Below are 23,174 nucleotides of genomic sequence, written 5' to 3' on the forward strand. Positions count from 1 at the left end.
CCTGCATCCCAGTGAAAGCCTGATGTTAAACAGATAAAGGAGAATTTTCACGTTTACTAGAGATGTCTTTTAGGAAGCCCAAGAATAAAGAAAACCCTACGCTAACAACAGCGAAGGAAAGGTGAAGAAGGAGGTGTTAGCAGAGAGTCAATAAACAAATGATGGTTCTGATGAGAGGTGTCTCACCAGCCCTGATAACATTCGCCCTTTGTTTTTCTTCTTCTTGCCTACATTCCAGAGTTTCTCTCCCTTCTTCCCATATAGCAGCATAATCTCTAGTCTCTGCTTGCTGTTGATATGATTTACACAAAGGATAAAAAATAGATGGTCTGTAGTTCTGGCCTTCCTGGTGGTTATTTATAATCCCAGAAGAGCTTGTTAAAACAAAAGGATTGAGTTGCCAATTGGACAAGATTGTGAGCGAGAAATGCATGCTCTTCCTCCTGTTCCTTTCCCCTATTCCTACCACCCTACCTCTTAACTCACCAAACGAGCTCAGCTGCGGATCAAGATGGTTCTTAGCAGTTCCCAGCTACAGACTACTCAGCAACCTTTCCTCATATACTCCAGTGTCTCATACAAGAGACACAGAATTTCTTTATAGATATTATATAGATTGAGAGATTTTTTTTGCTGTAATTCAGAATTGGATAATATAAAATACAATACAATGTTACTTTTAAATTGATGCATAAGTGTGCATAAGTGTAATTTGAAGTAAGGAGAAGCAAAAATAAATATCAGAAAATAAATAAATATGGCTTTTCAATAGTTCAAAAGAGTAGAAATCTAGGGAAGGAATTGAGTGATTAGGAAATTCTTCTCTACAATGTATCAACAGTAATATTGTACGTGAAGCACTTTGGAAACCACAAAACATTATTAATGACTTTGTCATTATCTTATCTTTTAATTCCATCAAAGCTCAAGTCTTACTCCTTATTTTCACTTTGATCCCATGACCAGTATTTTACTCAGTTATTCATTCCATATCAACTGCTCTTAGTTATCTCTCCCTAACTTGAGGGATGCCTGAAATAATCTTTAAGAAGCAGCTGCACATTTGAACCAGTCGTGAAGCTAAAAATCTTTTAAAGAAAATCAGAAAAAATAGATGTATCCCTTCTCCTATCAATGACTACATATTCTCTTTCTGTCTCTTTCTGTCTCTCTCTCTCTCTTTCTACGTGTGTGTGTGTATAATAGAATTCTATTTAGTACTTTATCATGACAGTCATAAAACATTTAAAAGTATAAAGATATGTAGCAGTTTTGCTATTGTCTTGTTTATTGTAACTCAAAAGTCAACTCACCATTCAGGATTTGGATATGTATCAACTTTCCTTAGACATGGTATTTTAAGACTGTCCTTTTGCTTTGTTTTCTTCTGTTTGTAAATTGACAATAGGTACCAATCATTATAATATAAATACTATACAAACTCATTGAGTGTTTATGATATCCCTTGAGCTTCATGTATTAAATAATTTAATCCTTACAACCATTTTAAAGAATCAGTACTACTCTTTTCCTGTCTTGCATATGAGGAAACAGGGGCCCTGAGAAATTACTTAAAATTCCCTAAGTTCTCACAGCCAGCAAGTAGAGAGGTGGGGTCTCTAAGGCAGTGTGGCTCCAGAGCCCAGGCTCCGAAGAGCTACAATATTTTGCCTCTTGTATCTTATAGACAATAGACTGTATCCTGGGAGAAACATGACTGCATGTGGGAAAAGGTAGGGGACTGCTACATAATGCATTACAATAAAGGAAATGGTACATAGTGGAAGCAATATTAAAGGAAGTTGAGTCAGAATGGTCTACAGATTTAGATATTTTTCAGGTAATTTTTTGCACTCGATCCAAAGGATAATTCAAAAGAGTATGATGTAGCCAAGCCTGCATGTTTTGCAAAGAGTTCAGACTAATGTATACAGAACTATTTTAAAAGGCAAATTACAGATTGGTGAAAGTTTAGTAGACATATAATTCATCTCATCTCCAACCATGGAACCTAAGTCTACAAAAGGGAGTTGGGCTAGATCATCTATATGGTCTTTTTTAAATCTAAACATTCTACAGTCTCATAATAAAGGGGAAAAAACCAAAATTTTCGTTAAAGCCATTCAACAAATACATTTGGTATGGTTTGATGTGTTATGGTTTGATAATTTTGCGTCTAGGTATTTCTTTAGTGATAATGGAAGTGCATAAAATATTTGCCTTTTAGATTTAAAGACAAAGATGAACAAATCTAATAAAATTTTAGGAAAAATATAATGAATGAGCAGATATTTATTGAATATTTATTATGTCCAAACACTACCTAATGCTGGGAAACATATAAAATGATTCTGAATTATGGGTACTACATTATCAGGATTTTTAAATTTTGAGTGGAGATTTGAGATCAACATGCATGAAATAATAATTTAAACATTGTTTAACAATTAAGCTGTTTTAATATGCAAGTAACAGAGAAGAATTCAAAGTAGCTCAAACAATGTAGATCCTGCAGGGGGAAAGAAATTTTGCTGAATAAGTAAGCAAAATTGGACAAGTTTATAGAAGAGCTTGGATTTTAGTCTGGACACAATTTGACAAGCAGCAATGGCAGAAGGTGGAATGTATTAGAGTAAAAAGAGAAAACCTGGGAGTCAGGACAACAGGTGTAGGAGATGGTTCAGGAAATGGGTACAAAGATTTTGGCTTACAACTCAAAGAATGCAATTACTGCCGGAGCTCAGCGCATTCCACAATCCATGCCACCTCTATGAGTTTAAGAAGCTAGAGTGAGCACGAGGATGTGCGATGAGCAGAACTACTTCTGAGGCCAGAGTCATAATGGAGAACTATATTATCTTTTCTGCCATGCAAGCTGGCGAGAGATTTCAGTCGTAAGTTCCAAATCAGGGGCTTTCCTGGAATGCTCATGTGTATTATTAAAAGTACCAGAAGAGTTTATATACCAGTCAGTCTCATGTGTCCCCAGTGGATGCATAGACTATTCCAAGACAAAACTATCAGTTCATTGTTGTTTTGGACTTACGAGCAGGAACATGTGTCATTCAACGCGTGTGCACCGCTGGCCAAGAACAGGGCCATGGAAGGTGCACGTGGTACTGGAGGAGAGACTAGAAGTTGCTTTCTGAGGAAGCTCCTGTTATTTAGAGAAACTTGGAAGCAAATAGACTTTGGTTCCTCTTTGCTTCCAAAGGATGTCTGGTTTCTGATGTAGAAAAGATTTCTTTGTACTAAGAAATTTTAGATAGGAATCAGAAAAACTTTTTTTCTTGCTTATGTCAATGTTGATCTACGTGTAACCTTATAGAAATCACTTTTGACTCTAAATTCCACATTCCCATTTTTAAAGCAGGAATAATGCTATGTACCTCTCCCAGAGATATGTAAGTTTTCATAAAATAGTCACAGTACTGTACAAATATATTACTAAGAAATATGAGCTATATAAATTATCTTAAATACATTTTTTACTGAAATCTACATTTCCTTTTGCACTTAATTTTAAATTAAGCATGACTTGTACAAATGTAAAGGGCATGCTTAATATTTCCTTCACACACACACACAAAAAAAAAACATTGGAAGAAATGCAAAACCATCCCTCAGATTCTGTATTCGGTTTGGAAGCATATTCTATAAAAGAAAATATATTCTGCACTCCCAAAGAGAATGCCAAAAGACAAGTAAAGCAGTCATGCTGATCCTACCTTTTATATCAACAACAAGAAGAATAAACCTTCATGCTTTCAACCAGTTTTGAATACAGGAAAGCAGCGGGGCCTAGAATCCTCTTTCATCACCTCAGGGTGTGACATGATTATTCAGGAAAAATCAAATTGACTTTTTAACTTCGGAAAAGTACATCTACAAAGAAAAAGAACTGAAATGAAAAACTGTAAATTATAGTTCACTACTTGAAAAGGCCAAATAATTCACCCTGGTCTTAGGAATATCTCCTACGCTTCAGGGATGGAGAATGGTTTCTGTGAGGAAAAGCACTGAAGTTCAGTGACAGTAGCTAGTGAGGGTTTCATAATTCCTTATATTTACTTGTTTTTTTCATTAATAGGAACACTAGAAATAACTTGACATATTATCTGTATGTGTGTGTATATCTATATCTAGATTTCTCTGTCTATAGAGATCTACAGAGATTCTACAAATAGAGAGAGAATCCTCATAGGATGAAAATTACACTTGCATCTGATAAATTTTGAAAAGATTATTAAAACAATTTCCTTAAATACTTTTTCCTTAAATCCGTAATTCAAATCACATATGTGAAAATCATGTGATCCGACCACACTGTGGTTTTTATAGTGGCTTGCATGGAAAGATGCCTACTGGAGGACAAGTGCCCTTATTTTCTTCACATTCTAAGCTTCATGTATTTTGAGCATGCCAATAATGGTCCATAAAGCCTAACAGGAGAAAGTAAGCTCATTCTCTGAAGAGCAGATAAGCAGCTCAATTAAAAAATCCCCTTCTCACAACACTTGTTGATTCAACTGTGAGGACTTAGATTTCACAGCCATTTGCATCCATGAATAAGATTACAGAAAGTATACTCCCCTCTTACATTTGCACTGTCACCTCCTCAAATGGTGAGTGACTTGCATGAGAAAATTCTAAGTTGTAGCCTCAAATAATTTAATACTGCCCTCTAGAGGCATTATAATAGCATTAAATTTGCTCCTTCTGGTGTGGTTTTATTACATTTATTTCCCTAAATTTAAAAGCACAACTTTTTGAAAACCCACAAGAGACAAATTAATATAATGATTTTCTAACAGTTATATCCATTTCAAATGTAATTTGCAAGTATCAAATTGTTGGCCAGGTGGCAACGTGTACTTAGGAGTCCCCCAGTTGCTATGGCTTTTCCATGAACTCTGGAGCACATGGAAAGGAGTGGTCAGTATAAACAAGCCCCACCCCCAAAATACCTTAATTAAAATTAAGAACTTGAAAATGAGAAATATCGCCTTCCCTCTAAGAAGAAAGTAAAGCAACAAACTAAGAGCATTCTCCCTAAGACATGAGTAATAGGCAATTTGTTAAAATATGAGTCAGTGAAGAAGAAAAACAAGACTGCTTTTAGAACTGCATCCTTGGGAGACTTTGATGGGCAGATAAATAGATTAAGCAAAGTAAATCTGGATTTACCAGAACAAAAGTTAGAAAATGTATTAAAAGAGAAGAGGATATTTAGATATCTGGGATTTCTGTGAGAGAAAAGTCCAAGTAGCATTAATTCTAGATACTAAGAAATCGATAGAAGTTAGAAAACTAGGAAACTTTGAAGAGTTTTATCATAAAACATCTGGTAGTTTGAGAACAAAAAAACTGGGCATAGGATTCTTATTTTAAAAGAAAAATTCCATGTTTTCCACATAGGCCTGAAAAAAGAAATTTTACTTTATAACTTTTAGTGATAGGAAATGGTGTGTAATGCCTGTTGTCTTTCTTGTTGGCACAGAGACAGCTCTTTGGAAATAAACTTCGGTGTCTGTTTTCTCCAATAAAGACCACTTTCTGAAGTGCTTATATTGGAAATGTTGCTCGTTATCATACAAAGTAATATATTACTAAATCTACCACATTGTATAGCAATTTCAAAGAAAGTGCTTGTTGAAAAAGGATTACTTTACAATTATCTGTAAAATAAGTTACTGCCACTCATTTTTCCATCTTGTTGCTAGAAATCAGTGATCCATTCCCATACCTGGAAACTTACAATTCAGTAAAAGTTGTACACAGAGTGAAGAATAATTACAAAAACAAGTATTCAGAGTTAAATTTTGTCAACCTTCCGCAATTTGTGCTAAATATGGGTATATGCTGAGGAAAATTTATCTACATTTGCAAATATATTCTTACTCATATAGAGGTTATAAAATTTATATAACTTAGGGGGCGCCTGGGTGGCACAGTCGTTAAGCGTCTGCCTTCGGCTCAGGGCGTGATCCCGGTGTTCTGGGATCGAGCCCCACATCAGGCTCCTCCGCTATGAGCCTGCTTCTTCCTCTCCCACTCCCCCTGCTTGTGTTCCCTCTCTCGCTGGCTGTCTCTGTCAAATAAATAAATAAAATCTTTAAAAAATAAAAAAATAAAATTTATATAACTTATAATTTAAATTATGCACACAATTTAAATGACTTTCAAAAAAAGGAAATAAATAGCTTGTTTCTTTGAAAGGAATAATTACTAAATTATTGGAATGACTTTATGAGAATTTCAGAAAAAAAGAAATGCATAAAGAAATATTCTGGATTTTAGTTAACCTATTTAATTTGAGAGGACAACACCAAGGTAATAAAAAATATTTATTTCACAAGTTTAATTAAAGTTCATTCATTTATGTTTTATCTCCCTCCTGTCTGGATTGCCTTAAATAACCATTCAAGCAGTATGGAAAGGTCTAAGAATGCTGCAAGAGATATAAAACTATAATTACTAACGGAAGTCAGGCGTAAACATAACTATAACATATCATTTATTTAGTAAATAAAAAAAAGAAAATTACAAATAATTAAAAACAACCTGACTAGCAAAAGAGGGTTTGCATATTCAATTATATTTACATATAAGTAGGATAATATCTAACATAGGTTCATCACATTTTTTTGAAACTGGAGAATATATGCTAATTCTCTACAAGTATAATAGAATGATGCGCGCATCCACTCGGTGATTACGTTGACAAAATGGAGTGTGGTTGGTGGACAGGCATTACTATGTTGCTTAATACAAACAATTCTGAGGTGTATGACACAAAGAAGGGAGTGGGAAAATACAGAAGAAAAATCTGTATATTCATCCCTCGAACATTCCAAAGATTTCTTAAAGAAATAATGAATAAAATGCTACCATCAAGGTATTCTATACTCTTCCAGAATAATTCTTAAAACTACACAATAAGATCTACGGGGTGAAAGTACCTAAAGCAATCATTTTATCTGAACGAGACAACAGATTTTACCAGTCAACCAGGATAAAATACCTTATTTGAAAATTAAAATGTATGTCCACTTATAGGAACAGAAGAAAATAAAGACAGAGAGATTATCAAGAACTGTATGTTGGACGGTGGGGCAATTATTATTGATGTATTTCCCTGAAATTTTCATTGATCCAGCTATTCAAAAAAAAAAATGTGATGACATTTCAGAATTAGATAGTATTAAAATAAGCATTAACATGCTAATTCTAGAGTGATATCTCAAATACTGCGATATACCTTTTTCCCATTATAAGTAGCACACAAACAGTATTTTTTATTAAAAAATACAATTAGAAGTATTTTTAGGCATTGTTTTATCTGTACAGTTCTTTTATATCAAAATTTATGCATTCCGAGGATCTTACTTTTTAATTTTTAAAAAATTTTTTTACTTAAGATCTTACTTTCGATTTTCCTATGTTCTAAATGTTAACAAGCAAAACAGCATTCATTCAATCTAATAAACAATTTATATAATATTTTAAAAGGGCAATTGATTGGTATTTTTCTATATTGCTATGTTTTGAAAAGTATTTGGACACTCTTCTTAATACCAACAATTAGGGAAGCCTGTCCTATTCTTTGGATGTGCCAGCTATAAACCTCTTTATCCTTCAGTCTGATATCCTCCATATTTTTTTCTTCTCTTATAAACAAGTACGAGTTTTTTCTATGCTTTTTTCCCCATTTTTTTCCTTTGTCTTTTTCTCTCCCCCATGTTCAGCTATTGCTATCTGTGAGTTCCTGCCTCACTTTTACAGTTCTGGGAACCAGTGTATTATTATGAGTTTACTATGGAGCACTGGACACACAAGTTCAGATTCTGGATCTAGTGCTCGCCAAGGGAGAACTGGCAGGTTTCCTGACTCTCTCAGCCTCAGAGTTATTCTGCAGACCAATATATGTATGCTAAATGAAGTTTTCTCTCCTAATCTCATTACAAATATGGTTATATGTTGGCTACAAATGTGATTTGCTTTTCTGGAAAATATTGTAGTAAGCGCTATTTGGCTTTTAGTTTATAACTCTAGAAAACTCTTCTTCCTTAGGTCACTGACTTCCTCCTAATTTTAAAATTAGATTATTCAATAACATTTGACTCATCTTTACTTAAAATTCTCTCTTTTCTTGACTTCTGTGACACCATTCTGTTTTAGTTTTTATTTTCAACTCTAAAAGATTCCTGTCAGTTTTCTTGTCCTCTTATCCCAGGCTTCTAGTCTTACTTTGTGTCTCTATGTCTCAATGTTCTGCTGCTGTTGTCTTTATGAATGTGTTTTTTTCAACTACAGAAGCCCCCTTCCTAGAGTGAAATAGGTAGCCCAAATATCATCTTGCTCGACTTTCAGCCGCATGAAAGTTATCTACTGATCCCCTCCATTTGTATGCACCCCCAGATACCTCATATTAAATATCTCAGAACTAAATTCTTTATATCCTCCTAAGTCATCTCTCCTGTGTTTCCAATGTCTTAATGGCTCCACAAACCATTCAATGCTGGAATAAACCAAGACTCTTCCTTTTTACCTTCCCTCTACATTAGCTAGGGTTCCCGAGAGAAACAAAACCAACAAGATATGTAATATAATAGAGAGATTTATTTTAAGGAATTGGCTCACATGATTGTGGAGTCTTGGCAAGTCCAAAATCTGCAGGGTAGGCTGGCAGACTAGAGATCCAGGGAAGAACTGCAGTTCACGTCCAAGTTGGCTGGCAGAATTCCGTCTTCTTCTGGGGAGATCAGTCTTTTTTCTCTGAAGGCCAGCTGAGTGAATGAGGCTCACCCATATTATGGAAGATAATCTGCTTCATTCAAAGTCTATTGATTTAAATCTTAATCTCATCTAAACAATGCCTTCACAGAAACATCTAGAATAATGCTTAGCCAAATATCTGAGTACTGTGGTCTAGCCAGGCTGACACATAAAATTACCCATTACACTCCCTGATGAAAAAATTGATGACCATTTCCTACCTCTTTTACCTATTTATATCTATCAACTTTGTCCACGTCTCCATCCCTTTACCCACTGCTGGAAGCCCAGGCTATTATCCTCTGCCTTGACTACTGCAATATTCTCTAAACTGCCTGACTCCAACATTTCCCTCCTAATCCATTCTCCACACTAAGTGGAATGATTATTTTGATTATGTTAATTCCATGTTTAAAATTATTAACTATCTTCCCTTCACCTCCTGGAGAGTCCGACATTACCAGCATGATATATAAGTTCCTCATGATCTGATTGTTGAATTTTCCAATCTTTCCTTCCACCATTCTTCCACGTATCCAAAGCTCCAAATATATTAAATTATACGTAGTTCAATATACTGGCTGATTTATGCATCCATATATTTGCAAATGCTATTCTGTTTAGACTATGTCCCTAGTGTTTCTTTGATTCTTTCTTTTCTTGGCCTTATTTATGCTTTAAGACTCAGCTCAATCACCACCTTCAGCAGGAAGCCTTCTATGGTATCACAGGGATTAGGAAGCTGTCCACTCATTGAATTACAGGAGCAGCCTGGGTTTTATTATTAGCTGAATTAATACACAGAAAATGCTTAAAACAGAGTCTGGAATATAGTAAGTGCTTTTTGCTATTAGTTGCTATTATTATTAATAACAGTATTTATAGCAGTCACATCAAATTATATGCTGGGTTATTTGACCATTGCTCCAAAAATTACCTTAAAGGTTAATAAATTTTTCCTACCCTTGTAAATTCCCAGTTCCTAGCACAGGCGTGACACATAGTAGGTAATAAATATGTGTCACTGAATGAAAGAACTCTTCAGTACTAGAGACATATGATGTTTCCTGAAAAAAAATTCCTTTGTACAAAAAATCTCAGTCCCAACGCCAGATGTCTTACTCTTCAAACAAGAATAGGTGAATTTTTCAATGTGATTTTACTAAAAGCCTTCATAAAATTAAAACAGAATTCATCACATATTATGGACATTTTGACATTATCTTTTGCCAGTCATATATCTATAGAATATGTGATATATTACTAAGAATACTTCAGGAAATGGCTACAGAATAAAATGTCACTAAAATTATCCCAGTCTTCTTTCTGAACTTCCTGGGTAATTTGCAGATCACTTCATTCAAAACCTTACAATACACATTGTTATTTTCTTTCCATCTAATTGTACCACATTTTAACTTTATAGAAATCTTCTTGTCTTTTATAATTTATCAATCTTTTTTTTCCATTTCTGTCTCCTAAAAAAAAATCTTATAAAGAGTTCAAGTCAACTTTGACCCATGCTAATGGCTTAAGAAGACAGTGAGTGATAGGTGAAATGTAGCTATCAACCTCTAGTTTCTTTTATTTTAAAATAAATGGGAATACCCTTTAGAATATGGAAGTATATTTTTATTTTTTATGATTATAAAAATTAGATTTTCTTTACATGTTATATAAAAATAGGTTATTTAAAAATTATATAAAGGAAAAAAACTGCATTTACATCTTTTTTTTAAAATAAACTCCCAATCTCACTTATATATTTTGCTTGTATATTTTTGGTTTTGAAAGTTCATTATATGTTCTGATAAGTTTATCAAACATATGACTTGCAAATATTTTCTCAAATATTTTCTCTCAACAATTCACAGGTACAGATGAAAGGGGTTTATTTTTAATAATGATGAAGGAGCGATCCAACCAAAATATATGAGTCTTAAACTTTTTGCAGTTAATGAATGGTCTCAAAATACATAAACAAAAAACTGACCTCAAAACAAGGAGAAGCAGACCAATCCAAAATCATAGTTGAAAATTTTTAAATTTCAATCATTGTAACTATTAAAACAGAAAGATATAGAATCAGTAGAGATATATCAAATTAGAACAAAAGGAATAGCAAACGACTTTATTTAAATCTACAAATCTGTTTCTAATTGTACTTTATTTTCAAATGCATATGAAATATATATATATATATATATATATATATATATATAATATATGCTGGACCATAAAAGTAGTCTCAAAAAACATCAAAGTATGTAAATCATACATGCATATATACTTATTTAGAACATAATGATAATATTAGAAGTCATTTTTTAAACTTAGCGTAAAAATTAACATATGTTTAGACATCAAAAAACACACTTCTAAATAACACACGAAACTAACCAGAAATCACAGTTGAAGTTATAAAATATTTTGAACTGAATTACAAATATTACATATGAAACTTTTGTTATGAAGCTATAGATAAGCTTAGAGACAAATTTGCAACCTTAAGTGCAAAAAAAAAAAAGAATTGTGATAACAATTTCAAGAAGTTAGAAAAAGAAGAGTATATTAAGCCCAAAGAATGTACCAGAAAAGAAATAACAAAAATAAGATGAGAGGTTAATGAAGTAGGAGATATGCCAATATTAGAAAAAAACTTAAACAGCAAACAGTTGGTTATTTATAAAGATTAAGAAAATCCAGAAATATTGATCAAGGGGGGAAAAAGAGAAATCACAAATAACCAATATCAAGAATCAAAAAGAGAATATCATCACAAATATAGAAACATTGAAAAGATAAAAATAGGGTATTATGACCAATAATATGCCAATAAATTTGAAAACATAACATCAAAACTGACTGAAAAGTAAGTAATCTGAATAGTTTTATAGCTATTAATAAACTGAATTCATAAAGAAAAACCTACCCACAAACAGAACCTTAAGGGGTAGCTGAGTGGCTCCATCAATTAAGCATCTACCTTCAGCTCAGGTCATGATCCCCAGGGTCCTGGGATGGAGCCCCACACTGTGCTCCCTGCTCAGTGGGGAGTATGCTCCTCCCTCTCCCTCTGTCTCTCCCCCCTTCTAGTGTTCTCTCTCACTCTCTCTCTCTCTCAAATAAATAAATAAAAGCTTCTTAAAAAAGAGAGAGAGAGAGAATCTTAGGATCAGATTGCTTCACTGGTAAATTTTTCAAATACGTAAAAAGAAACATGGCTATTTAAACAAACTCTCCCAAAGAGTAGAAAAATAAGAAATACCTTCAAAGTCATTCTGTGAGAGCAGCATGACTCTGGAGCAAATCTGGAAAAAAAAACCATAAGAAAGAAAATTATAGGTCAATTTCTTTTGTGAAAATGATCCCAAAATATTAAACAAAATAATAGAACATTTAATCTAATAAAAATTTTAAAGTATACATCTGGACACATTAATTTTATTTCAAGAGTGCAAGATTAGTTTTATACTAAAAAATAAATATATGAGCTAAGGAACAAATGAGAAAATTCATATAATCATCTCCATTGACACAAAATTTATTAAAATTCTTCACCTAATCAAATAAAAACAGCAAATTAAAAATATGAGAACTCCTTAATCTAGAAGATATTTTCAGTACATACACACACATGCCAAATATGCATACTCAGAATATACACACAGTCCTAAAAATTACAGGCAATATGATAAAAAAAACATAGGCAAAAAAGTTCTTGAGTAGACCATTAACAAAAGAGTATGTCCTAACATCCAATAAACATGAAAAGGCGCTCAACCTCATTAGTCATCAGAGAAAGGACATTAAAGTCATGTTGAGATTGCCCTATATACCTACCAAAACTTTTAAAATTAAAAATAGTGAGAGTACAATGCTGGTGAGGATGTGAAGAAGCAAGTAAAATTCTCATATGCTGTTTGTGGGGAAACAAATTATCTGCTAAGTTATCTGCTAAACTTGAATACATACACACACACATGCACACACACGTAATACATATATTCTTATAACACGGTAATTCAATTCCAAGCTATATACACAACAAAAACGCATACATATGCACACCAAAAAAATGCATTTAAAATGCAAAAATAATGCAGATAATCTAGACAGTTTACCCACCATTACCCATCAATTTAATAGGTAATTAATTGTATAATATTCATACCATGGTGCATTATAAAGCTAAACAAACAAACTACAGAGATTAATCTCACAAAAACAATGTTGAGTGAAAGACGCCAGAAAGAAAAAAGAAAGAAAGAAAGAAAGAAAGAAAGCCAGCCTAACTAACTTAAAATTATTGAATTCATATAAACTATGTTCTCTCACCAAAATGGAATAAAGTTAGAAATCAGTTTACAGAATGAAGTTTGGGAAACTTCACAAATTGTGAAAATTAAGCAGTATACTCATAAATAATCATTTAAAATGATTATTCTTTGTCAAACAAATTGCAGGAGAAATTAGACAATACTCTGAGAAGAATAAAAATAAAAACACAGTACAAATGAATTTATTTGGTGCAGCAAAAATACTGTTCAGAGGGAAACTTATATCAGTAAATGCTTGTATTAAAAAAGAAGAAAGATCTCAAATCAATAACCTAAAATTCCATCCTACAAAACTAGAAGAAAAAATCAAAGTAAACTCAAAGCAAGCATAAAGAAGGAGATAATGAGGATTTGAGAAAAAAACTGAAATAGAAAATAGCTAAATAATTGAAAAATAATAGCAAAGCCAAAGGCTGGGTCTTTGCGAAGACCACAAAATTGACAAAACTTTAGTTAGGCTGACCAAGGAAAAAAGACATGATTCAAGTTATTAAAATCAGGAAAAAAATAGAAGTCACCAGTACTTCCTTACTGGAATAAAAATGGTTACAAGAGAATATTATTAACAACTTTATACAAAAAACTAGATTAGCTGGATGAAATTGACAAATTCCTAGAAAGATACCAACAACAAAAATGACTTATGACTTAGAAAAGACATTGAGTTGCTACTTAAAAAACAAACAAAAACCAACTTGCCACAATGAAAAGCTGAGGCCCAGATGGCTTTGCAAATGAATTTTACCAAATACTTTAAGAAGAATTAATTCCAATCCTTCACAGAATCTTCCAAGAAATAGAATAGGGTAACACTGAGACTAATATTACTCTGATACCAAAACCAGAAAAATGAATCACAAAAAAGAATAACTACAGACCAATATCCATTATGAACTTATATATGTAAAAACCCTCAACAAAATAGTAGCACACAGAATCCAGCTATATATAAAAGGATTATACATACCATGACCAAGTGAGATTGATCCAAGAACACAAGGTTTGCTTTAATATCTAATATCAATTACTATAACACCTCTTATTAGTATGATAAAAGGCAAAACCATAGCATAATACAGAGAGGCAGAAATCCAATCCAATCCAATGCACTGCAACAATAAAAAATATTCAGCAAACTAGAAGTACAAGAGAATATCCTCAATCTAATAATAAGTATCTATGAAAAACCCACAGCTCACACCATAGTTAATTATGAAAGACCGAATACTTCCCCCTTAACATCAGGAACAAAGCAAAGCCGTCCTCTCTTACCATTTCTATTTAATTCTTTACTGGAGGTTCTTTCTAGGGCAATTAGGCAGGAAAAGCAAATGCACCCACTTGGAAAGAAAGAAGTAAAGCCATTTCTGTTCTTGAATGACAAAATCTTATTTCTAGAAAATCCTAAGGAGTTCACACAATATACTATTAGAACTAATGAATGAGTTCAACAAAGTTGCAGGATGCAAAATCAACATATAAAACCAACTGTATTTCTATACACTCGCAATGAACAATATAAAAATAAAATTAAGAGAATATTAATAAGTTACAATAGCATGAAAAAATTAAATATATAAAGGTAAATTTATTAGAGTAGTGTACTTCTTATTGAAAAGCACAAAATATTATTGAAAAACTTAAAGGAGACTTGAGTAAATGGAAAGGCATCACTTATTCACATTCATAGAATGGAGGATTTAAATTGTTAAGGTGGTGATACTTTCTAAATTGATCTGCAAATTCAGATAAATTCCTACCAAAATCTTAGATGCTATTTTTGCACAACTGACAAACTGACCCTAAAATTCATACAGAAATTCAAGGGGTGCAGAAAAGCCAAATAATCTTGAAAAAGAGAAACAAAGTTTAAGGACACAAGCATTCTGATTTCAAAACCTACTACGGTGTTACAATATTCAAGACAGTATGGTATTGGCATAAGGATAGACATATAGATCAATGAAATACAATTGAGAGTACAGAAATAAACCCTTATAATGATGGTCAATTGATTTTCAACAATGGTGCCAAGACAAGTAATGGGGGAAAGAATAGTGTTTCCATAAAAACTGCTAGGACAAATGGATACTTACATGCAAAAACTAAAGTGGATTCCTATCTCACACCATACACAAAAACTAACTCCAATGGATCACAGACCTATATAAGGGCAAAAATTATTAAACTCCTAGAGGGAAGCAGAACAGTAAATCTTTGTGATCTTGGGTTAACAATGATTTTTTAGATAGGCCACCACACACAAACACACACACACACACACACACACACACACACACACAGAAATATTAGATACACTGGACTCACTAAAATTAAAAAATCTTATGCTTCAGAAAAATACATTTAAGAAGTGAAAAGACAACCCAGAGATTAGGAAGAATATTTGCAAATTATACATCAGATAAGGGACTTGTATCAAGAATATATAAGAAAATCTTTCAGCACATCAATAAAAAGATAAATTAAAATCAGGAAAAGATTTCAAAACATATTTATCCAATTAATATAAATCTATGGTCAAAAAGTACATAAAAAGAAGCTTAACAGCATTTGTAATTAGGGATATGGAAAGCAAAACCACAATGAAATACCATGTGAGGCTCATTAAAATAGTTAAAAAAGACAAACCGTAATAAGTGTTGCAGGAGAAGTGAAGAGACTGGAATCCTCATGAACTGTTGGTGGGACTGTAAAATGGTGCAGTCACTTTGGAAAACAGTTTAGTAGTTTCACAAAATATTAAACATAGAGTTCCCATATAAGGAACAATTCCACCCCTAGATATATGCCCCAGGGAATTAAAAATATACATCCACAAAAAAAAATGTACACAAGTGTTCATAGAAGCAACAGTCATAATAGCCAAAGAGTGGAAACTAATAAATGTCCATCAACTGATAAATGGATATCCTAATGTGTATATACATGTGATGGAATCTTATTCAGCATTAAAGAAAGGATGAGTACTGATACATATGATAACATGCATGAACTTTGTAAGCATTTTGCTTTGTTAAAGAAGCCAGTCACAAAATACATATAATGTACGATTCCATTTATATAAAATGTCCAGAATATATTTATTCATAAATACAGAAATAGATGAATGGTTGTCAGGGACTGAAATGGGAAGGGCATAGGGAGTGATATGGGTTAATGGATGTGGGTTTGAGGGTGATAAAAATATTCTAAAATTAGATACTGCTGATGGTTGCACAACTATGTGACTATAACAAAAACCAATAAATTTTGATTTTAACAGGGTGTACTATATAATATTTAACTTATAGCTCAATACAGCTATTATATAGAATAAAAGCAATTGATTTTATATAAGGATCAATCATTTTAAAAACAAATCTATTATCATAAAAGGCAGAATAATGGTTCTCTCATGGGGATAGGGTAGAATAATTGAGCAAGATTCCTGTGTGCTGGGGTGCCTGGATGGCTCAGCCATTAAGCGTCTGCCTTCGCCTCAGGTCATGATCCCAGAGTCCTGGGATCAAGCCCCGCGTTGGACTCCCTGCTCGGCAGGAAGCCTGCTTCTCCCTCTCACGCTCCCTTTGCTTGTGTTCCCTCTCTCGCTGTTTCTCTCTGTCAAATAAATAAATAAAATCTTAAAAAAAAAAAAAAAGATTCCTGTGTGCTGGTCTTATCCCATATCATGAAATGTGTTGCCTTTATGGGTATGTGTTAAATTTGTAAAACACCAGGAAGCTGTTCACTTAGGATTTGTGTGTGTGCATGTTTAACTTAAAACAGTTTACTTAGGAGCACCTGGGTAGCTCAGTTTGTTAAACATCTGACTCTTGATTTCAGCTCAGGACATGATCTCATGATCATGAGATCAAGCCCCACATTGGACTTTGCACTGAGCATGGAGCCTGCTTGAGATTCTCTCTCTCCCTCTCCTTCTGTCCCCACCTCCCCACTCATGCATGCTCACTCTCCAAATAAATAAATACATACATACATACATATAAAGAAAATAAAGTAGTTTACTTAAAATTAAAAGTTAAAAAGTTCTGCAAGAAAGTTTGGAAAAATGGAATGCGAGAAAATGTGAAAATGGAGAGAGGAAGTTTGAAGAGACCCTGTAGGTCACTCTTTAGAGAGACGATCTCTTTTGTGGGTCATTTATGCTATGACCAGGGAATACAAGGAAAAGAAGAATAAATGTTAAGGTTTCAAGGCATTAAAAATGCTCAATAATATTAAAAGCTGTGGCTACTTTGGAAAACAGATCAGCATTTTCTCAAAAAGTTAGATATAAAACTATTATATGACCCAGCAAAAATTTACAAACTAAGGGCAGCATTATTCGTAATAGTCCCAAGCTGGAAACAAATTAAATGTCCATCAAGTTGTGAACAAGTAGACTTATTGTGATATATTCACACAATTGGATGCTATTCAGTGATAAAAAGAAATGAACTACTGACATATGCAGTATCATGGATGACCCTCAAAAACATTCTGCTAGGTAAAAGAAGTCAGACAGAAGAGACTATGTATCATGATCCCATTTATGTGAAATTTCCAGAAATGAAAAATTTGTAGAGACATAAAGTAAATTAGTGGTTGCCTAGTGGCTGGGGTAGAAATAGGGATTCACTGTATATGAGAGTATAAGTTATCTTACCGAAGGAATAAAGATATTCTAAAACAGATACGTGGTGACGATTGTTTTACATTGTAAAGTTCCTAAAATTCATGGCTGTGTTCTTAAAATGGATTAATATGGATTAATAAATAATGTTAAAAATACTGATAGTAATACTCATAGTCTCCTCTGGCTTATAGAAAAAACTGTTGCCATTAAAAATCAAACAAAACACAATAAAATCATTTTTGCCAACACCTGACCAACTATTCCTAGAATGGTGTATACAGACTTTGTCAAAACTTGACTAATGGACAATTATTATACACAGCTGAATAAGAGCTAAAAGCAAAGTCAATAAAATCAGATGGCTCTGATACAAACCACAGATCTATTTGCTGCTTATCTGCCATGAGGCAAATCACTTAAGCTCTGAAACCTCACTTTCCTCACTGTAAGTCCTGGATAATAATAGTACAATGTTATAGGATTTCATAAGAATTATGTGGGGTAATTTGCATAATACCTAGTACAATGCCTGTTACGGAGTAGACAATAAATGTTAGCTTCCTTTATTATCGCTATTACTTGGGGAAATAAAGAAGATCCCCGCACAGAAAAAGACCATTTAAGAAGAAACCACTGAATTTACCGCACGAGAGTTTGTTTCCTATCCATGACAATAAAGGAATAAAATAATATAAAACCATAGGCTAAGCAAACAGTGAAGGAAGTGACAGAAGATATAAAGGATATTAAACTTTGGCAGATGGAAAGCAGATGGTTTATTCAGCCAAATGGAAAAAGCTCAATCTGAGCAAGGGTATCCAGAAGAAGTGAACCGATTACACACTGAGACAGGCTCAGAATTTGGAGATACTAGCTGTTTTTGAAAGCTAGACTTAAAAAAGATGAAGAAGGCCAGAGTGTATACACTTTGGAAAGACTAAAACAAGGAGCAGAGGATTTGAAGATGCCAGGGATAGCAAAGAACAGGAGTGTGAAATACTGTATTTGGAAACCAAGGGATTAAGAAAGCTCTACATGCTGGAACATCAGAGCCTCAGATTCATCTCTTCCCTCACTACAGTCCAGGGCACCCACATCTCTGACAGCAAAGTTTTTCACTTCCCACTTTTCATAGTACTGAAAGGTATGGGAAAAAATTAGTAATGTAAACAAATTGAAAGGTATTTTAATGGGAGAGAAACTTGCCACACATCTTGATTCCAATCCAATCACTCCACAGTGAAGGTCAGAATCAAAAGTACTGTTCTGTGTCATGAGCAGAACTTCCTTAAGAGCTTCACTATCACACAGGTGTAAAGAAAGTCCCAATAGTTAAGATCATCAAAATACTTGAGAAGTTTCTAACTTGAAAGATAAAGATCATACTTACAAACAGGAAAAAAAAAATGGAACCCAAAGAAAATGGAGAGTACAAATAAAAATTTAAAACAATATAATAAATATTCTTAAAGAATTAGGGGAAAATGTTGCACTCATGAACTCAGAATAATATTCTAGAGAAAGGAATTTTTAGAGACCAAAAAACAGCCTTTGGAATTAAAAATAACATAGAAATAATATTTTAGCAGAAGCTCACAAGGATTTCAGAAAAGAGATAAAAAGAAAAAAATTAAAAATGATGAAGTCCCAAAAGTTCATTTTTTCTTTTGTTTCTCTTGCCTTTGGAGTGTCATGAAAGAATTTGCTGTGGCTGATGTCAAAGAGGTTACAGCCTATGTTCTCCTCTATGATTTTGATGGATTCTTGTCTCACATCGAGGTCTTTCATCCATTTGGGGTTTATCTTTGTGTATGGTGTGAGAGAGTGGTTAAGTTTCATTCTTTTGCATGTAGCTGTCCAATTTCCCCAGCACCATTTATTGAAGAGACTGTCTTTTTTCCACTGGATTTTTTTTCCTGCTTTGTCAAAGATTAGTTGACCATAGAGCCAAGGGTCCATTTCTGGAGTCTCTATTCTGGTCCATTGGTGTATGTGTCTGCTTTTGTGCCAGTATCATGCTTGTCTTGGTGATCACAGCTTTGTAGTATAGCTTGAAATCAGGCAATGTGATGCCCCCAGCTTTGTATTTCTTTTTCAACATTTCCTTGGAGATTTGGGGTCTTTTCTGGTTCCACACAAATTTTAGGATTGTTTGTTCCAGCTCTTTGAAAAATATCATTGGTATTTTGATCAGGATGGTGTTGAAAGTGTAGATTGCTCTGGGTAACACAGACATTTTAACTATGTTTATTCTTCCAATCCACGAGCATGGAAAGTTTTTCCATCTTTTTGTGTCTTCTTCAATGTCTTTCATCAGTGTTTTGTAGTTTCTAGAGTATAGAACCTTAACCTCTCTGGTTAAGTTCATTCTGAGATATCTTATGATTTTTGGTGCTATTGTAAATGGAATCAATTCCCTAATTTCTCTTTCTTCAGTCTCATTGCTCGTGTATAGAAATGCAACTGATTTCTGAGCATTGATTTTGTATCCTGCCACATTACTGAATTGTTCTATGAGTTCTAGTAATTTGGGGGTGGAGTCTTTTTGGTTTTCCATACAAAGTATCATGTCATCTGCGAAGAGAGAGAGTTTGACTTCTTTGCCGATCTGAATTTCTTTTATTCTTTTTTGTTGTCTGATTGCTGTTGCTAGGACTTCTAGTACTATGTTGAACAATAATGGTGAGAGTGGACATCCTTGCCAAGTTCCTGATCTTAAAGGAAATGCTTTCAGCTCTTCCCCATTGAGAATGATATTCGCTGTAGGCTTTTCATAGATGGTTTTTATGAGATTGAGGAATGTACCCTCTATCCCTACACTCTGAAGGGTTTAAATCAGGAAAGGATGCTGTATTTTATCAAATGCTTTTTCTGCATCAATTGAAAGGATCGTATGGTTCTTGTGTCTTCTCTTATTAATGTGATCTATGATCTATCACACTGATCGATAAAAAGTTTCTGCACAGCAAAGGAAACAGTCATCAAAACAAAGAGGCAACTCACAGAATGGGAGAAGATATTTGCAAATGAAACTACAGATAAAAGACTAGTATCCAAGATCTATAAAGAACTTCTCAAACTCAATACATGAGAAACAAATAATCAAATCAAAAAATGGGCAGAAGATATGAACAGACACTTTTCCAATGAAGACATACAAATGGCTAACAGACACATGAAAAAATGTTCAAAATCATTAGTCATCAGGGAAATTCAAATCAAAACCACATTGAGATACCACCTTATGCCAGTTAGAATGGCAAAAATTGACAAGGCAAGAAAAACAAATGTTGGCGAGGATGCGGAGAAAGGGGAACCCTCTTACATTGTTGGTGGGAATGCAAGTTGGTACAGCCACTTTGGAAAACAGTGTGGAGGTCCCTCAAAAAGTTAAAAATAGAGCTACCCTATGACCCAGCAATTGCACTTCTGGGTACTTACTGCAAAGATACAGACGTAGTGAAGAGAAGGGCCATATGCACCCCAATGTTCATAGCAACCTTGTCCACAACAGCTAAACTCTGGAAGGAGCCGAGATGCCCTTCAACAGACAAATGGATAAAGAAGATGTGGTCCATATATACAATTGAATATTACTCAGCCATCAGAAAGAACGATTACCCAACATTTGCAACAACATGGATGGGACTGGAGGAGATTATGCTAAGTGAAATAAGTCAAGCAAAGAAAGACGATTATCATATGGTTTCAGTCATTTATGGAACATAAGGAATAGCAGGGAGATCAGTAGGAGAAGGAAGGGAAGAATGAAGGGGGGGGTAAACAGAAGGGGGAATGAACCATGAGAGACTCTGGGAAACAAACTGAGGGTTTCAGAGGGGAGGGGAGTGGGGGATTGGGATACGCTGGTGATGGGTATTAGGAAGGGCACATATTGCATGAAGCACTGGGTGTTATACGCAAACAATGAATCATGGAACACTACATCAAAAACTAATGATGTACTTGTATGGTGACTAACATAACATAATAAAAAATTAAAAAAATAAAAAATAAAAACCAAAAAAAGAGGAGATGGAGTGCCTGGGTGGCTCAGTCCATTAAGCACCTTACTCTTGATTTGGGCTTAGGTCATGAGATCAAGCTCTGCCTAGGGCTCCATGTTCAGCGGGGAGTCTGCTGGAGATTCTCTCCCTCTCCCTGTGTGCCTCCCCCCAGTTGTGCATGCCCTCTCTCTCAAATAAAAATTTAAATAAATATTTTTTTAAAATGAGGAGATAGATCTACAAGGTTCAACATTTGACTCATAAACAGAAGAGAAACAAAAAGTACAAGAAAATGGACAGAGAAAATTATCAGAGAAATAATATTTGAAAGAAAATCCATACTAAAGGATGTAAGTTTCCAAAATGAGGAGACCAATTTCCTAGGGCCACAAATTAATTAAAAAGACCAGCATACGAAACATTTTGATTATATTTCAGAGTACTAGGGATAAGATTATTAAAATTTTCCAGAAAGAAAAAAAAGTACATCAACACTAATGAAAACTAGACGACCTTTAGATGTCTCAAGACTAACACTGAACACATGAAGAAAATAAGAAATGCCTTCAGCATTTGGAGGAAATAATTTCCAACCTAGAATTCTCTATACAAGATAAAGTTCAATTAGCTCTGAAAATAAATTAAAGGAATATTTTTATATGCAAAGTCTTGATTTTTTTCTCAAAAATTTTTTTATTTCCCATTTATACTTTGCAGAAAACTATTGGAGAGTATATTCTATGAAAATAGAAAGTAAACTTAGAAAAAAGAAAATGTAACATAGGCTATGGAAAACTGGGGACCCAATATATTATAGAGGCTACAGTTTTTCAAGACAGTGCTTAGGTAAAAATCCAGAATGACAGATTTGAAGCAGGCTTAAAGGCAAAGAGCTCAGCTTAGAGCAGAAAGATGAAAGATTCTGTGAGGTATTTACCCAATTAAAAAAACACTGATAAAAATACCTAATAAACTTAACCATACTAATAAAGGTTTTACAGTTCTGTTGGAAACTTTGAATGGTATTAGTAATACATTTTTAAAAAGCAATTTTAAGTTTTTAAAAATTGGTTAGCTCCAGGAGAAGTTTATAAGGATCTTATAAGAAAGGAAATATAATGATTATGCACTTTACGATTTAGCTGTGAAAATAGTTATATAGAAAAATAACATAAGTTGTGGATATTTATTTAACCAGAAGTTTTGATATAATTCTATTTGGAGGGTGAGGCTATAGCTGTTATAGGAGTGGATTTAATATTATTATTCCTTTAGAACTATGTATATGAGCTACTTATCTTTTCATTTGTTAATCAGACCCTAATAATGTTTCCATCGACTTCATTTAAATCTTCATCACTTGTATAATTTGCAATTTCTCTCTCTCTCTCTCTCTCTTTTTTTTTTTTTTTT

At 33.6% G+C, this 23,174-nt stretch overlaps 2 long non-coding RNA genes across 2 annotated transcripts in view; both read right to left on the reverse strand.

The window, feature by feature from the left end:
• The window catches only part of LOC121100691, a 37,606-nt gene extending 27,459 nt beyond the window's left edge, over positions 1 to 10,147 (reverse strand). The window contains exons 1-2 of the long non-coding RNA XR_005832405.1: positions 8,644 to 10,147; positions 3,729 to 3,885 (exon numbers count right to left, since the gene is read on the reverse strand). This is a non-coding gene — a long non-coding RNA (uncharacterized LOC121100691). The remainder of the gene's footprint in view (positions 1 to 3,728; positions 3,886 to 8,643) is intronic.
• A 347-nt stretch (positions 10,148 to 10,494) lies between these two features.
• The window catches only part of LOC103672169, a 124,756-nt gene continuing 112,076 nt past the window's right edge, over positions 10,495 to 23,174 (reverse strand). Inside the window, exons 11-12 of the long non-coding RNA XR_571103.2 lie at positions 12,047 to 12,089; positions 10,495 to 10,839 (exon numbers count right to left, since the gene is read on the reverse strand). This is a non-coding gene — a long non-coding RNA (uncharacterized LOC103672169). The remainder of the gene's footprint in view (positions 10,840 to 12,046; positions 12,090 to 23,174) is intronic.

This window comes from Ursus maritimus, unplaced genomic scaffold (assembly GCF_017311325.1).
Source record: "Ursus maritimus isolate PB19 unplaced genomic scaffold, ASM1731132v1 scaffold_5, whole genome shotgun sequence".
NCBI classification, from domain to species: domain Eukaryota; kingdom Metazoa; phylum Chordata; class Mammalia; order Carnivora; family Ursidae; genus Ursus; species Ursus maritimus.